We start from the raw sequence: 19,558 nt of genomic DNA, 5'->3' as shown, positions 1-19,558 counted from the left end.
ATCCTGAATTGGTGTTTCGATTTTTTTAAAAATATTTTTCAATGATGCAACCATATGGATGTCAATAGATATATATATTAGTGATACAACCAAAGTTTCATATGAAAATAATTTTATTTGGTTTTCCATTTTAACAATCAAGCTTCAAACTGACTATTACAGCTAACTAGTGTTTATTACTGAATTGGTTTTTCAATTTTTTTTTAAATTATATTGCAACGATCCAACCTTATGGATACCAATAGATATATATATTAGTGATACAACCAAAGTTTCATATGAAAATAATTTAATTGGTTTTCTATTTTAACAGTCAAGTTTCAATTTGACTAGTACAACTAACTAATGTGTATTCCTGAATTGGTGTTTCAAATTTTTATTAAAAATATATTTCAACGATCCAACCATATGGATGTCAATAGATATATATATTAGTGATACAACCAAAGTTTCATACGAAAATAATTTTATTTGGTTTTCTATTTTAACAGTCAAGCTTCAATTTGACTAGTACAGCTAACTAGTGTTTCTTCTTGAATTGGTGTTTCAATTTTTTTTAAAATATTTTTCAACGGTCCAACCGTATGGATGTCAATAGATATATATTTTAGTGATACAACCAAAGTTTCATATGAAAATAATTATATTTGGTTTTTCATTTTAACAGTCAAGCTTCAATTTGACTAGTACAACTAACTAGTGTTTATTCCTGAATTGGTGTCTCGATTTTTTTAAAAATATTTTTCTATGATCCAAGCATATGGATGTCAATAGATATATATATTACTGATACAACCAAAGTTTCATATGAAAATAATTTTATTTGGTTTTCCATTTTAAAAGTCAAGCTTCAATTTGACTTGTATAGCTAACTAGTGTTTATTCCTGAATTGGTGTTTCAATTTTTTTAAATTATTTTTCAATGATCCAACCATATGGATGTCAATAGATATATATATTACTGATACAACCAAAGTTTCATATGAAAATAATTTTATTTGTTATTCCATTTTAATAGTGAAGCTCCAATTTAACTAGTACAGCTAACTAGTGTTTCAATTTTTTAAAAAAGATATTTTTCAATGATCCAACTGTATGGATGTCAATAGATATATATATTAGTGATACAACCAAAGTTTCATATGAAAATAATTTTATTTGGTTTTCCATTTTAACAATCAAGCTTCAATCTGACTATTATAGCTAACTAGTGTTTATTACTGAATTGGTTTTTCAATTTTTTTGAAATTATATTTCAATGATCCAACCTTATGGACCAAAGTTTCATATGAAAATAATTTTATTTGGTTTTCCATTTTAACAGTCAAGTTTCAATTTGACTAGTACAACTAACTAGTGTGTATTCGTGAATTGGTGTTTCAATTTTCTTAAATTATTTTTCAATGATCCAACCATATGGATGTCAATAGATATATATATTACTGATACAACCAAAGTTTCATATGAAAATAATTTTATTTGTTATTCTATTTTAATAGTGAAGCTTCAATTTAACTAGTACAGCCAACTAGTGTTTCAATTTTTTAAAAAAGATATTTTTCAATGATCCAACCGTATGGATGTCAATAGATATATATTAGTGATACAACCAAAGTTTCATATGAAAATAATTTTATTTGGTTTTCCATTTTAACAGTCAAGTTTCAATTTGACTAGTACAACTAACTAGTGTGTATTCCTGAATTGGTGTTTCAATTTTTTAAAAAAAATATATTTCAACGATCCAACCGTATGGATGTCAATAGATATATATATATATTAGTGATACAACCAAAGTTTCGTACGAAAATAATTTTATTTGGTTTTCTATTTTAGCAGTCAAGCTTCAATTTGACTAGTACAGCTAACTAGTGTTTATTCTTAAATTGGTGTTTCAATTTTTTTTAAAATAATTTTCAACGATCCAACCGTATGAATGTCAATAGATATATATTTTAGTGATACAACCAAAGTTTCATATGAAAATAATTTTATTTGGTTTTTCATTTTAACAGTCAAGCTTCAATTTGACTAGTACAACTAACTAGTGTTTATTCCTGAATTGGTGTTTCGATTTTTTTAAAAATATTTTTCTATGATCCAACCATATGGATGTCAATAGATATATATATTACTGATACAACCAAAGTTTCATATGAAAATAATTTTATTTGATTTTCCATTTTAAAAGTCAAGCTTCAATTTGACTTGTATAGCTAACTAGTGTTTATTCCTGAATTGGTGTTTTAATTTTTTTAAATTATTTTTCAATGATCCAACCATATGGATGTCAATAGATATATATATTACTCATACAACCAAAGTTTCATATGAAAATAATTTTATTTGTTATTCCATTTTAATAGTGAAGCTCCAATTTAACTAGTACAGCTAACTAGTGTTTCAATTTTTTAAAAAAGATATTTTTCAATGATCCAACCGTATGGATGTCAATAGATATATATATATATTAGTGATACAACCAAAGTTTCATATGAAAATAATTTTATTTGGTTTTCCATTTTAACAATCAAGCTTCAATCTGACTATTACAGCTAACTAGTGTTTATTACTGAATTGGTTTTTCAATTTTTTTGAAATTATATTTCAATGATCCAACCTTATGGACCAAAGTTTCATATGAAAATAATTTTATTTGGTTTTCCATTTTAACAGTCAAGTTTCAATTTGACTAGTACGACTAACTAGTGTGTATTCCTGAATTGGTGTTTCAATTTTTTTAAAAAAAATATATTTCAACGATCCAACCATATGGATGTTAATAGATATATATATTACCAAAGTTTCATACGAAAATAATTTTATTTGGTTTTCTATTTTAGCAGTCAAGCTTCAATTTGACTAGTACAGCTAACTAGTGTTTATTCTTGAATTGGTGTTTCAATTTTTTTTTAAAATAATTTTCAATGATCCAACCGTATGGATGTCAATAGATATATATTTTAGGGATACAACCAAAGTTTCATATGAAAATAATTTTTTTTGGTTTTTCATTTTAACAGTCAAGCTTCAATTTGACTAGTACAACTAACTAGTGTTTATTCCTGAATTGGTGTTTCGATTTTTTTAAAAATACTTTTCTACGATCCAACCATATGGATGTCAATAGATATATATATTAGTGATACAACCAAAGTTTCATATGAAAATAATTTTATTTGGTTTTCCATTTTAAAAGTCAAGCTTCAATTTCACTTGTATAGCTAACTAGTGTTTGTTCCTGAATTGGTGTTTCAATTTTTTTAAATTATTTTTCAATGATCCAACCATATGGATGTCAATAGATATATATATTACTGATATAACCAAAGTTTCATATGAAAATAATTTTATTTGTTATTCCATTTTAATAGTGAAGCTTCAATTTAACTAGTACAGCCAACTAGTGTTTCAATTTTTTAAAAAATATATTTTTCAATGATCCAACCGTATGGATGTCAAAAAATATATATATTAGTAATACAACCAAAGTTTCATATGAAAATAATTTTATTTGGTTTTCCATTTTAACAGTCAAGCTTCAATTTGACTGGTATAGCTAACTAGTGTTTATTTTTGAATTGGTGTTTCAATTTTTTTAAAAATATTTTTCAACGATCCAAAGGTATGGATGTCAATAAATATATATTTTAGTGATACAACCAAAGTTTCATATGAAAATATTTTTATTTTGTTTTCCATTTTAACAGTCAAGCTTCAATTTGACTAGTATAGCTAACTAGTGTTTATTCCTGAATTGGTGTTTCTATTTTTTTAAAAATATTTTTCAATGATCCAACCGTATGGATGTCAATAGATATATATATTAGTGATATAACCAAAGTTTCATATGAAAATAATTTTATTTGGTTTTCCATTTTAACAATCAAGCTTCAATCTGACTATTACAGCTAACTAGTGTTTATTACTGAATTGGTTTTTCAATTTTTTTTAAATTATATTTCAACGATCCAACCTTATGGATGTCAATAGATATATTTATTAGTGATACAACCAAAGTTTCATATGAAAATAATTTTATTTGGTTTTCCATTTTAACAGTCAAGTTTCAATTTGACTAGTACAACTAACTAGTGTGTATTCGTGAATTGGTGTTTCAATTTTTTTTCTAAAAATATATTTCAACGATCCAACTGTATGGATGTCAATAGATATATATATTAGTGATACAACCAAAGTTTCATACGCAAATAATTTTATTTGGTTTTCTAATTTAGCAGTAATGCTTCAATTTGACTAGTACAGCTAACTAGTGTTTATTCTTGAATTGGTGTTTCAATTTTTTTAAATATTTTTCAATGATCCAACCGTATGGATATTAATAGATATATATTTTAGTGATACAACCAAAGTTTCATATGAAAATAATTTTATTTGGTTTCCATTTTAACAGTGAATCTTCAATTTGACTAGTACAACTAACTAGTGTTTATTCCTGCATTGGTGTTTCGATTTTTTTAAAAATATTTTTCAATGATCCAACATATGGATGTCAATAGATATATATATTAGTGATACAACCAAAGTTTCATATGAAAATAATTTTATTTGGTTTTCCATTTTAAAAGTCAAGCTTCAATTTGACTAGTATAGCTAACTAGTGTTTATTCCTAAATTGGTGTTTCAATTTTTTTAAATTATTTTTCAATGATCAAACCATATGGATGTCAATAGATATATATATATATATATATATATATATATATATATATATATATATATATATATATTAGTGATACAACCAAAGTTTCATATGAAAATAATTTTATTTTGTTTTCCATTTTAACAGCCAAGCTTAAATTTGACTAGTACAACTAACTAGTGTTTATTCCTAAATTGGTGTTTCCATTTTTTTTAAATTATTTTTCAACGATCCAACCATATGAATGTCAATAGATATATATATATATTATTGATAAAACCCAAGTTTTATATGAAAATAATTTTATTTTGTATTCCATTTTAACAGTGAAGCTTCAATTTGACTAGTACAGCTAACTAGTGTTTATTTCTGAATTGGTGTTTCAATTTTTTTAAAAAAATATTTTTTAATGATCCAACCTTATGGATGTCAATTTATATATATATTAGTGATACAACCAAAGTTTCATATGAAAATAATTTTATTTGGTTTTCCATTTTAACAGTCAAGCTTCAATTTGACTAGTATAGCTAACTAGTGTTTATTCATGAATTGGTGTTTCAATTTTTTTTAAAATATTTTTCAACGGTCCAACTATATGGATGTCAATAGATATATATATTAGTGATACAACCAACGTTTCATATGAAAATAATTTTATTTGGTTTTCCATTTTAACAGTCAAGCTTCAATTTGACTAGTACAGCTAACTAGTGTTTATTCCTGAATTGGTGTTTCAATTTTTTTTAAAATATTTTTCAACGATCCAACCATATGGATGTTAATAGATATATATATTAGTGATACAACCAAATTTTCATATGAAAATAATTTTATTTGGTTTTCCATTTTAACAGTCAAGCTTCAGTTTGACTAGTACAGCTAACTACTGTTTATTCCTGAATTGGTGTTTCAATTTTTTTTAAAATATTTTTCAACGATCCAACCATATGGATGTCAATAGATATATATATTAGTGATACAACCAAATTTTTATATGAAAATAATTTTATTTGGTTTTCCATTTTAACAGTCAAGCTTCAATTTGACTAGTATAGCTAACTAGTGTTTATTCCTGAATTGGTGTTTCGATTTTTTTAAAAATATTTTTCAACGATCCAACCGTATGGATGTCAATATATATATATATATATATATATATATATATATATATATATATTAGTGATACAACCAAAGTTTCATATGAAATTAATTTTATTTGGTTTTCCATTTTAACATTCAAATTTCAGTTTGACTAGTACAGCTAACTAGTATTCTTCCATTTTAGTTCACCACATGGGAGGATCTTGCTCAAAAGTTTCTCACTAAATTCTTCCATTTTATTTGTATTTTTTTGCCACTATAAATATTTGTACATGTGATGAATGTTATCCTTGTATATAAATATATAATTTTTTATAATATATAATTTAATTTAAATTTTTAAGTATTTTTTGTATTTTTTCATTTACTAAATACAACCGCTTGCAATCACTTTAGTTATTTCAACCAATTTCGATTGAAATTGCTTTTGTCATTTCAGCAAAATCAAACAAAAAGAGCGGGAAAATATCCCGCCATTTGGTAAGGCTAAATTCGACCGCTAGCGGTTGAATTTAGGAGCGCAAAATAATTTAGTTGGCGGGAAAATTCCCTCCATTTTTTGATGGAGTTAAATTCAACCGCACAAAAAATCCGGTCGCATTTATTGTTAAATTCAACCGCACAATTTCAACCGGATTTAAATTCGACCGCTGGCGGTTGTATTTAGCTGTGCCCAATAAAACCACCGGAATCGGTCGAATTTAGGTCGGTTGAATTTGTGATGTTGAATTTAACCTTACTTTCTTGTAGTGCAACCGTGCGGATGATGATACCTACTAATTTTTGAGATGTCTAATTCTTTTAAAAAAATATAATTTTACATCGTGTGTGTTTATAATAGTCAAATTACGGTTTACACGGGTTCCTATAACCAAGTCTTGTCCCGAGTGGAGATTCTATTTTTTTAAAATTCTTGTTTAACGATCCAACTGTACGGATGATGTTACCTATTAATTTTAGAGATGTATAATTTTTTTAAAAAAATTTAGATTTTATATCGTGTGTTTTTATAAAAGTCAAATTATAGCCAACACGGGTTCCTTTTACAAAATCTTGTACCGGGTGGTGATTCTATTTTTTTAAAATTATTGTTCGACGATCCAACCGTACGGATGATGTTACCTACTAATTTTAGATATGTACAATTTTTTTTAAATGGATTTTATATCGTGTGTTTTTATAATAGTCAAATTACGGTCAACACGGGTTCATGTTGCCAAGTCTTCTGTCATGTGGTGATTCTATTTTTTTAAATTCTTTTTCGATGATCCAACCGTACGGATGATGTTACCTACTAATTTTAGAGATGTATAATTTTTTTTAAAAACATTATATTTTATATCGTGTATTTTTATATTAGTCAAATTACGGTCAACATGGGTTACTATTACCATGTCTTGTATAGGGTGGTGATTCTATTTTTTTAAATTCTTGTTTGACGATCACCATACGGATGTTGTTCCTATTAGATTTATCATTTGTTTTTTATAATAGTTAAAAAAAATCATATTAAATAGTTCCCATTAAATAGTTTTATCCTGAATGGTGGTTCTATTTTTTTAAAATTTTTATTCAATGATCCAATTATATGAATAATTGCTCCTATTGCATTTAGAGAATTGTATTTTTTTTTAAAAAAATTCTAATTATATACAGTGTGTCTTTTTAATAGTAAATTCTGATTATATACAGTGTGACTTTTTAATAGTAAATCGTGTAGTACCGATTGATTTTATCATTATCATGTTATTTTGACATTATTTTACATTAGTTGTACAACTTTATTATAATATTGAAATTTTTAAATATTTAATAAAAAACTGAAAAAGTAATTAAAAGAAATTTAGACACAGATTTGTAGAGTTCCCGAAGCCAAATATTTCAGCGGCTATTTCCCCCTCTTAACGAAAAATTGGGTGGATTATTTCCCCCAATTGAAATTTCACCAAACTTAATTTTTCCCCAAATATCACTTTCTCACCGGCTATTTCTCAAGATAAGCGGCCTCCAATTATTTCTTTCTCAGTATCACACTTCCACCTTCACATCACGAGCCCTGACCAACGAATCTTCGCATCGGTGCTTATCCCGCCGTCAGAGAAGACAGTGTCGTCAGTACCGTAGTCGGAGTTTAGATCTAGGAGCAGTTTGTAGATTCGTGCTTAAGATCGATGGGGGACGACAAAATTACTTCGCTGAAGATGGAGGATGTGGTTATATTAAGCCAGAAGCTCGATTCGCTCTATTAGCTTTCAATCTCTGAAAGCTTGTTGTTGTTAATACTAATTTTCTGTACTTATATATTGTCTGTGTATGAGTTGTTGAACAAAGATCAGGAATGGATCAAGTTTATGTGTGTTTGTGTGTACGAGAATAAAATATAATTTTATTTTATCATGAATTAATATATTTTGATTTTAATGGTTGTTGATATGAATTGTGCAGGTGAGCTTCTCGCTTTGGTTGTTAGTGTTGTGTTGGTGTATTCTTCAAGGGCCAAGGCTTTAGTGAATCAGGTTTTTTTTATCTTTTATATTTTTCGTGCATTTAGTGGTTCGTTTTGTTTCGGTTTTTTCCTAATTGAGACATTTATGCATAGGGCTGAAAGAATTGTTCCAATGAAATTTGTGAATGTTGGATTTCAAAATAATTATAATCACCAATAACTATCATTTTAATATTATTTTTAAGGAATACATTAGGACTCTCTTAGAGTCGCTCTTAATGATTTTGTTCAGAAGCTACATTTGGTGAACTTTGTGTTGTGTCAACAATCTATCAAGCACCCTCACCCTCAAATTATAATATTCTAGTATAAGCTATTACCCGCTCGCGACTGTTTATCATTTTTCAAGTCTTATTGATGTAGGAAGACATGGCTTACCTGATGTTTTTGTACCGAGAGCAAGTATATTCGGTAGAATGGGATCCAAATCATGAAATAGTGTTGGAATCTTCTTTTGGTGACAGGAGGTTGATGTTCTGGGATTTGAGCAGGTACTCTAAAATGTAGAAATATATGTTTGTTTATCTTCCATCAGCATTGTTTATACTGTGTTGTGACCTGATTTTATAGTATTCTACTCATTTTTCAGTACAGATACACCCATGATTGCAATTCCCGTTTGCAATAGTTTATAGTTTTCAGTAAACTGACCAAAGGGATAGTTTTTGGCGCCAAGGACTAGGATATTGATACAGTGACTTCTCCTTATGAAAAATAAAAGAAGATGTGAACAACAGAACACCTAAATTTTCTTGCTTCCATTTGTTTGTTATAAAATGAAAGAAAATCAATTTATCAACAACTCTATAGCTACTGTATCTACTGGTGTTTTGTATATCATCGATTTGGAATGTTTAAAAATTGGTTGAAATATTAGTAATAACATGTTTTGCATATTACAATGTCACTTCATATTTAAAATACAATTAGGTGCATTTGAGATTAATGATGCGCGACCGTAGTTTTTTTTCCCATCAAGATATCCTACCTTACAAGGATTATGTACATTCTATTCTTGCAATATAGGAGATGAACAACAGGAGGGAGAAGCAAAAGATGGCCCTCCTGAGCTGCTTTACTCCCACGGTGGCCACAAAGAAAATTTATCAGATTTCGGATGGAACAAGATTGAGTTGTGGGTTATTTCAAGTATAACAAAACTCAGTACCACCCATTGGTAATCTTTTATTCAGCAAGCCTTCGTGCTGCTCCGTTAAGAGCTACCTGTTTATATCTTGTAAGCACATCAACATAACTGATTTAATTGATACTTCACCAAAGTGTGTACACATCCTTAGTTACGTGTTTTTATATCTTGTTATATAAGTTGTATCATTTCTTTGTCATAGCATCCAACAAGGTGAGGGAGTGCTCCCATTAGAGCTTAAAATGAGAGTGTTCATATTGCCTTTGGTCTCTCCTTAAAAAGACAGCTATTATAGTTCACTGTCCATCAGAGTATCCATTGATTTCAAAGGGTTACAAGTTCTGGTATTAGTCATCATTCTAATTTGAGGTGTTGAGTGCTTGCATTTACAAAACTTTGCACCCTGTAATAGTAGGGATACGTGGAACAGTAAGTTTGTCCTTAATGTTTAACGTCTAAATACACTTTAAATTAAGGAAATGCAAATCATAAGAAACTCGAATCCTCAACTTTTTTATGGACAGAAGAAGTGTATAAACTAAGTAGAATATTTAGTGTTCAAGAACTTTTTGGTTTAGAGCAAGTAGCAAAACAGAGAAACAAAAATTTAAATCCATAACCTCTGTTTTTAATTTCTGTTTTTTACTTGCTCTCCACCACTTCTACTTTTAACATTTATATGTGAATGATATGTTATTATGTTATGTTTTACTGCTCTTTTATTTCCTTATATTATCTTATTCTTTTTAATTTTTTGAACCCCATGGCATGCCTGCTGAATTCCTTTTTTTCATCGTATGCTAGATTCCGTATGTCAAATTACTGTAAACTTCATTTATTATAATTTATGTAACCGTAATATATATGGTTTTTTAGATTAGAATATTCAGATTGAATAAGCAAATAATGTATATATTATATCCACATAGTTTTATGTTCTAACCCTTCTGTTCAAGCTTTGTGTATGAGCCTGTTCTTCCTGCAACCTCCCTCCGAGCCCGCACAATGTTGATGCTTAGAAATATGCGTGTCATCAAATTTCAAGCATGGGAGGAGCATTTTAAGAAAAGAATTCAGAATTTCCGAGATCTAGAGGATGATTGGCTCAGGAAATTCATGTATAAAATTTCTACCAACATGGTTGTGCCCTAGAACATTCCTATGATCATAGCAGTGCTTACATTTGGATTTGCACTTTGGTTAAATATCGTTCTCCTTGATATAGGAAAAGTGTTTACTATCATATATCTTTCACTATCGAGTATTTTGATATTTTTGCTCTTTTGAAGTTAGAATTTATATACTTTGATAGTTAGAACCAAACTATGTATCCGATTTCATTTATGCTTGTTGGTAAGACTCTAGAACCAGTTTAATAAGTTTTAAGTTTCGTTAGATGCTTGTTGTATTGAATGTTGGATGCCTTGTTTGGCAGGAATAATGTAAAAGCAGAACAATTATTTCAAAAATTTTATTTTTGTAGTGTTGCATTTGACTCTATACGATGTTGCGTAATACTAAACATGATGTTGCATATTAATAAAAATGGTGTTGCAGATGACTAAAATCAGTGTTGCATTACATATTGTGAGACCCACTGCTGACGTGGAAAAAGTGGCTCTCACTGCTGATGTGGAAAATGTGGGACCCCTTGCTGATGTGTCAAAGTAGGGGCCACTACTGACGTGGCAATATGACATGTCACTTGCCACATAGGACACAGTGGAGATGTGGCTTCATTTTATGCAACTCTAACCGTTGGTGTCATTGTACGCTTTTACTGTTGCAAAAGACGCATAATGCAACGATTTCTACTGTTGCATAATTCGTTGCCTTAAGGTTCTACGACCACGTCCACATTGGTAACCCCTGCCTGGTGTTGCCTATTACCTTATGCAACACCAATTAGACCTTATACAACTGTATAGTAGGGGTTGCCTATGTGCACTTATGGCGTAGTGATTTATTCTATTGTATTTAGTATGGCCAAATTCGACCGTACATGGTTTTATTTATTCGGCTGTAAGTAGTATTAAATTCGATCACGTAAATACAACCGTATATAAATATGACCTCATGTGGTTGAATTTAGCTGTGCCCTTAAATTCAACCGAAAATGGTTGAATTTGATATCGGTTGTATTTGTGCGGTTGTATTTATCTTAGTTTTCTTGTAGTGCTATCATTTTCCACACCCGGATTTGAAATTGATTCACTATTGTCGTCTATTTCGATTCTAAGTCAAAATGATATGTGATCTATATTGATAAAGAGGTTGCTGTAGTCAACCAAAAAATTCAGGTCACCAATACTTCTCCAATAATTTGATGTATCATGAATAATCCTCTAATATAACCTATTCATGGTATGTATTAAATACATACAAACATAAAAAATTAAGGGTTAGAAAATAATAGGTTAAAATGATATTATCTAGAAATTACTTGAGTGAGAACTAGAGTATGAAATGTGTGTATCAATTTATTTGTACGTTTTAGCACAAGAGCTCGGAGATGGTCTTCTCATGCACTATGCCCATCATTATCCAAGCTAAAATCAGGGGCCATGAATCAAGATCTCCTTTGATAATATGGGCTTTAGTTAAAATTCTGTACCTAGAAAGCATATAAATGCTATAGGAAGCCAAAATCTGTGTCTAAAATTATAAAATTTTCCCATCTAATGCTCGAGTCTTGTTAGAAATTTCTAGATATTTATTTTTTAAACTTATAATTTTTCTTAATATTATTTTTTTATTTTTTCTTGCTACTTTCCTTTCACTTGTTTCATAAGTTGAAAGTAGAGGGACATTTTAATATTTTACATCTTATGATGAGAAGTGTACAATTATTCATTTATCATGCTAACTCGTAACACATCTCATTATCCTTTCTATTTAACCCCAAAAAATATTTGGTGAGCAAATTATATCTTGTGTTAGCATAAGAAAGTATAAGTTTATGATTTAAAAAATGGACTACATTTTATATATATATATATATATTTGTGTGTGTGTGTGTTTTTATAAATCCATGTTAATTGTAATACATAGCAAAGACTACTCTACAAAATAAGTTATAATTGAATTACTCTATATTTTAAAAATATAAAGATTTTACGTAGTTTATAAAAAATAGTTGGCATAGTCTAAAAATTATAATAAATATCTAAAAAAGAGCTAAAGAATCTCAAACTACTATTAAAGAATTCTTAAGAGAGTTATAGATTTTCATTCTATAAATTACTTTATAGTATATTTCATAATTTTGAGGTTAGTATAAAAATTATTTACTGTAGGAACTTAAGCATAAAAGAATGGGAAAAGGAATTTTTTCTTCATCCAACTTATTGTGTGTTTAGAAACTTACCACTCAACTATAATATTTTTTATTTTACTCACTAATGTTAGGTTCGTAGTTTTTTAGTCACTAACGTTAGGTTTGGATTTGATTATTAGTATTTTGTCAATTTTCTATGGTATTATTAAAATATAGTGATAACTAGTACAAAAATTGTCATGTGTGTCTTATAAGAAACTTTTATGTGTCTAAGTTTGCTAGATGTATATGGAGGAGTCATATAATGTATAAATTATATACCTATGTTATAGGAAATACGTATATTGTTTTAAATATCTGGTCAAAACAGATGCATATACATTATAAACAAACCCATAAAATCAGTTCATATACATCTGTTACTCTTTAGGTGGGGTACTAAACTCAAAACCAAAATTATTAGGAAGAGTCCGTACTAAAATTATTGGGAAATAAAAAAATTAAAAATTTAATACTTTAATAACAATAATTTATCAAATGACACTTTCAAAAACCCAATGAAATCACAAATCACAACTTCTTCATGCAACACTTATCAATCCAAAATCAAAACTATGAACCCATCCATTCTAATGGAAATGAGAAATAATTATATATATAAACACAAAAATATAATAATATTGTAATAATGTGAATTTTGTATTAAATCAAACAACCCTCACAAGATATTTATCTTACAAACATAGTTTTATAACTTATTTTTAAATTTTTTTTGTATATAAAAATTTAAACGTTAAATTATTATTTCGAAAAAAAATTAAAAATAATGGAGTAGTATATATAAAGATATAGACATATACCAAATCATTAAAATATTACATACTACCACTATATTTTAATAATGCTACCAGAATTTGACATAATACTAATAATCAAATCTGAACCTAATGTTAGTGACTAAAAATAAATACGAACCTAACATTAGTGAGTAAAAGAAAAAAAATAATAGTTGAATGGTAAGTTCCTAAAAACATGATAAGTTGGGTAATGAAAAAATCCATTTTCCCTAAAAGAATTGGAGGTTAAAGAGAAGAAACTTGTTCTCAATAATCCACACAACTAACTCACAAAAAAGAAATATAAACTCACCCTTGTATTTCACTCAAAATAATTATATAAAACTTGATATTTACAAAGCTTGAAAGAGTGTTCTATTTATAGGCCTCCATAGAACCAACTAGAATATTATTTAATATACAACTCCACAGGTACATAAAAAGCTAAAGGTCATGAACTCAACATACCATGAACTCAAAAGTCTTTAACCTCAAAGGTCTATTCTAGGTGCTTTGAAAAACATTCTATATTATTAAAATAATAATCACACCTAAGCTTATTATTTTAACATCCCCCTTGAGCTAAACTTTTTCTCATGCCAAGTTTATTCTTCTACTTGTTAAAAATGTCAGGTCTCAAAGGTTTCGTAAAGATATCATCAATTTGGTCTTCTGACTTGCAATGAAATGATTGGACTTTCCTTAACGGTATGCTTGAGAACCTCCAACACTCATGTGTTCCATAATGCTTGATAACTAGCTAATGATATAGAAATATATTATGCATGCGCTGTTGGAAGATAGACAACTTGTTGTTTTTTTGACATCCATGTGATTGCACAACAGCCAACAAAGAAAATATTTCTCGAAGTACTTTTACTATCATCAACACTTCCGGTCCAATCACTATCATAATATCTAAGCACCTTACAGTCATTTGTCTTTTAATAATAAAGTCTATCTCCAAGAGTTCCACGAACATACCTCAAGTTTTTTTTTGGCCTCCCAATGTAGCTTCTTTGGTTGATCTATGAATCTACTAATCAAACCAACACCATACCCAACTGAGTGGCGGTCAAGCACATCAAACTCCAAACAAGACTTCTATATATTGGAGGATCAACAAATTAATAATCATCATCCTTACATAATTTCAAGTAAACTTCAATGGGAGTCCTACATGGTTTCGCCTCTTCCATATAAAATTTCTTCATCAAATCCTTTGCATAATTTTCTTGAGAGATAAAAATTCACTTTTTATCTTTCTTTACCTCAACACCAAGGAAGTAGTGAAGTAAATCCAAATCGGTCATCTTAAAATTTTGCATCATATTCCTCTTAAATTCTTCAATATCATCATGATTATTTCCCGTAAAAATCAAATCATCCATATATAAGCAAATTATTGGAATTTTGTTTTTGTTCTCCTTGATATAAAGTGTATGCTCAAATGAACACCTCTTGAATCCCTCTTTGCAAAATATTTATCTATGCGGCTATACCATGCACGTGGGGCTTGTTTTAACCCGTAAAAAGCTTTCTTCAACCAATAGACTTTATTTTCTTCATTCTTCTTCACAAAGAACAGTGGTTGATCAATAAACACCTCTTCTTGAAATTCGCCATTCAAAAAAACGGACTTGACATCCATTTGGTGAACTTGCTACATATTTTGCGCGACCAGAGAAAGTATCAAAGAATTCTTTCAAGGCATGTTAGGGGAGCAAAAACTTCTTTGTAAATAACTCCATACTTTTGTTTGTAACCTTTAACCACCATTCGTGCCTTATATTTCTCAACTTTATCTTGTGCATTCCTCTTTTTCTTATAAACCCACTTGACTCCCATAGGTTTCTTTCCTTTAGGAGATTCAAATAGCTCCCATGTTTGATTTATTTCGATTGCATCAGTTTTTTGATCCATGGCATGCCTCCATTTTTTTAGAGGCATCTTCACAAAAGACCGGATCCGCATTTGCATATAAGGCAAAATTAACAAACTCATCTTCCAAAATTCTTCTTGTTTCTCCATAGAGATCCGCCATAGTTCTTGACTTTCTAGGTAGTGATTCAGAACTTGAGGATGATGATAATTAGTTTGGTGGAGAATTAGATGGTAGAGTAGGTGGAGTGAAGCCTTATTTTTCAACTGGATCAAATGCATCATCATCAAGAAAAACACTTGAACTTTTTTCTCATTCTTCCATTCTCATGAAGCTTCCTAATTGAAGATCACATCACGACTAATTACTACCTTTCTTGTGATAAGATTGTATAATTTGTATGCCTTGGAAGCTTCACTATAACCAACAAAGATGCATTTTTCAGATTTTTCATAAAGTTTGCCTCCCTTTTTAGCGGGCACATGAGAGTAACAAATGCTTCCCAAAATTCGGAAGTGAGAGACACCTGGCTTCTTGTGGCTTTAAGCTTCTTCTTGAGTCTTTCTTTGTACACTTTTAGTAGGTGCACGATTAAGAACATAACAAGCACATACCACCGCTTCGGCCCAAAATATCTTAGGCAATCTTTTTATTTTTAACATACATCGAACAAGATCCATAATTATTCGGTTCTTCCTCTAGGCTATCCCATTTTGTTGAGGGGTTGAACGAACCGTTAGTTGATGGAGAATTCCATACTTCTTCAAAAAACTTCCAAATTCTTTGGACGTATATTCACCACCACGATCGGATCGTAATGTCTTTAAAAAACGACCACTTTCTTTCTCCACATATGCTTTAAAATCTTTAAAAACTTCAAATAATTGAGATTTTTCTTTGAGAAAATAAATCCACATCTTGCGAATATAATCAACAATAAAAGTGAGGAAATAATGGCCACCTCCAATAGATTTTGTGCCCATGGGTCAATAAAAATCTGAATGTACTAATTTCAATGGCTTTTTAGCTCACCACGCCTTGTCTTTTGTAAATGCATCTCGATGATGCTTTCCAAAAACATAATATTCATACAATTGATCTTGCCTTTGAATATTTGGGATGTATCTCACCATATGACCTTTACAAATCTTGTATAAAGCGGTAAACTCAAGTGATTATATCAAAGACGCCAAAGCAAATACTTGTCATTCACAATATTAGAAAAGCATGGAAGAGAGTCATATTTGATTTTCTATTTAAACATTTTAGTTGATGTCATCTTGACTCTTATAACAAGAAGGCCATTTTTATCTCTTATCTCACAAAAATCATCTTTAAAATTCACATGATGTCCATTTCTTAAAAATTTCCCAACACTTAAAAGATTATGCTTAAGATCGGGAACATAATAAACACTAGAGATGTAGTTTGTACCTTTCTTTGTTTGGATTGGAACATTTACACACCCTTTGACGACGAGCCTATTGTTGTTACCTGTCTTCACTTCTCGTTGGATACTTTCATCAAAATTTATAAAATAATTTTTATTTTCGGTTGTGTGGTTGCTACAACCACTATCGATATGCGAAACATCATCAAGTGACTCTTATTGAACATTGCTAGTAGGAAGCATACTTTCATCTTTCTCCTCAACATTCTCATGTAGAAAATTGGAACCTTTTTCATCATTAATTCATTTATAACAATCTTTTTTCATATGCCCAATTTTAGGACAATAATGGAATTGAAAATTAAAAGAATTACCTCTTCATCTTCCATTGAAGCCTCCACGAGCTCTTCCTTCTCTTCGATATGAGTTAAAATTTTCACTTTGCACCTTTCCTCTTTCTTGTCCTTGACCACGAAATAATCCTCTTCCACCTCTTCCTCTAAAACCACCACGACTAATGTCTTGAACTTGAAAAACTTGCTAGGAAGGAGATGATCAAATTGCTTGATGTGGATTTTGTGAGATTTTAGTGAGCCCAACAATTCTTCAAGAGAGAAATTATTCAAATATTTTTGAGTCATACTATGAAGAATTTTTTCCAAGACTCTTTTATCCGAAATATCTTCTCCATTAACACAAAGTTGATTAATAATTACAATTGTTCGATTATAAAATTTCTTCACCATTTTATATTTTCTTCACCTTTGTAGGCCTTGTTAAGGATGTTCATTGCCTCTTTTGATGTTGATGCCGTTGAAAAATTTCTCAAAAATTACTTCATCCACCGCTTGATAAATAAAATAGAGGGCCTTCTTGTCCTTACTCGATTCTCCTTTAAAGTGTTCAATTGTTGTGGTGAGATATTAGCTTGATTAACCGATTCTTCATAACCATTTTCAACTCTCTCCCAAAGATCTTGAGATCCACATAACACCTTCATTTGGATGCTCCATTGATTGTACTTCTTTCCCGTCAAACGTGGAAGTTGAGGTTGAAACATATTATTGTTGGAAGACATCACTTAACCTTACTCTGATACCACCTTGTACGAACTTAAGCATAAAAGAGTTGTAGATTAAAAAGATGAAACTCGTTCTGAATAATACACACAACTAACTCACAAAAACAAAATATAAACTCACACTTGTATTTCACTCAAAATGATTATATAAAACTTGATGATTACAAAGCTTGGAAGAGTGTTTAATTTATAGCCCTCCATAAAACCAACTAGAATATTATTTAATATGCAACTCCCTACGTACATGAAAAGTTAAAGGTCATGAACGCAAAAGACCATGAACTCAAAAGTCTTGAACCTCAAATTACTAATCTAGGTGCTTCCAAGAACATTCAATATTATTAAAATAATAATCAAAGTTTAGCTTACTGTTTTAACATTGACCTATTTTTTTAATTTGAGTATTTATCATATTCTTAAATACTTAAATAATAATGAACCATTCTTAAAAAATTAAAGACCAGTTAAAACTCTATAAAAATTCATACTTTCTACAATTTTATCAATTATTAAATAAATATTTAGAAACTAGTTATATATTATTACAATGTAACATCATGGACTTTATACTTTATTTGTCTTGAAATGCACATGATACAAAAATAAGTTAAAATTTAAGTAAACAAATAATCTTAATGGAAATGTTTGTGTGCAGTTGACATAAAATCAGTAGAATACCATGTTTGTGAATTGATTTCACTCACCCATTTAAGTGTAGACTTTTCACTTTTTGTAGACAAGATTAAATGATTGCCAATTAGTGAAAAATTCTTCCAAAATGATGCTACTTGATTGAGATTTCCCTACAAGGCTACATAGGTCTTAAAATCCACATAAGTTATACATAGGTCTAGAAGGCTAGAGAAGTTCAAGTCCTGTTCTTCTAGATGACAAAGATTTTGGCTTGATGGTCAAAATGCGAAAATGATCATGTCCATAAGGTGACATGATCTTGGCTTATCCTACAGAAGGCGACTGTGACCTGGCTATGAGCTACCAGGCTCTTGAAATGATGTTTCAAGGCAACAGATACCCTGCCTAGACTAGAAAATGACTATGACTTCACACACATAACAAAATGTGCTTGTTCAATCTGAGTATCTCTCAAATTATTTCATGGAAAAGTGTTTCATAAAATTGCTATATTAGATTTTAAATCACCTGTAATAGAGTTTATGCTTGTATAAGTCATTCATATTCTTTTTAACTTAGATATTGTATTTGCTAAAGAGACCTTGCACTACAAAAAAAGCCTAAATACAACTGCCCAAAAAATGGTTGTATTTAGTTAAATACAACTGAATTCTTTTATATTTAACTAAATACAACCGTTTTTTTGAGTCGGTCGAAAATGCTCGGGTCATATTTAGTAAACTAGTCATATTTAAACTAAATAAAACCGGTTAAACGAATGGCTAAATACAACCGCTTAAATAAAACTGTATTAAGTTAAATTTGATTTTTCAATTTCAATTTAAAAATCCAGTCCGGAAAATTTAATTTTTGAATTTTTTTTAAAAGTCCGCCAAAAATATAAATCCGACCGTTTATGGTTTAAAATATTATACTAAATTTGACTGAATGCGGTCGAATTAATAAGCACCGGTTTAAAAAAAAAATTCACCGGAAAATTCTCAGATTCCGGTGAGTTTCAAAAAAATCCAACAACCAA

Source organism: Apium graveolens, chromosome 11 (assembly GCF_009905375.1).
Source record: "Apium graveolens cultivar Ventura chromosome 11, ASM990537v1, whole genome shotgun sequence".
NCBI classification, from domain to species: Eukaryota; Viridiplantae; Streptophyta; class Magnoliopsida; order Apiales; family Apiaceae; genus Apium; species Apium graveolens.
This window is presented reverse-complemented; position numbering follows the sequence as displayed.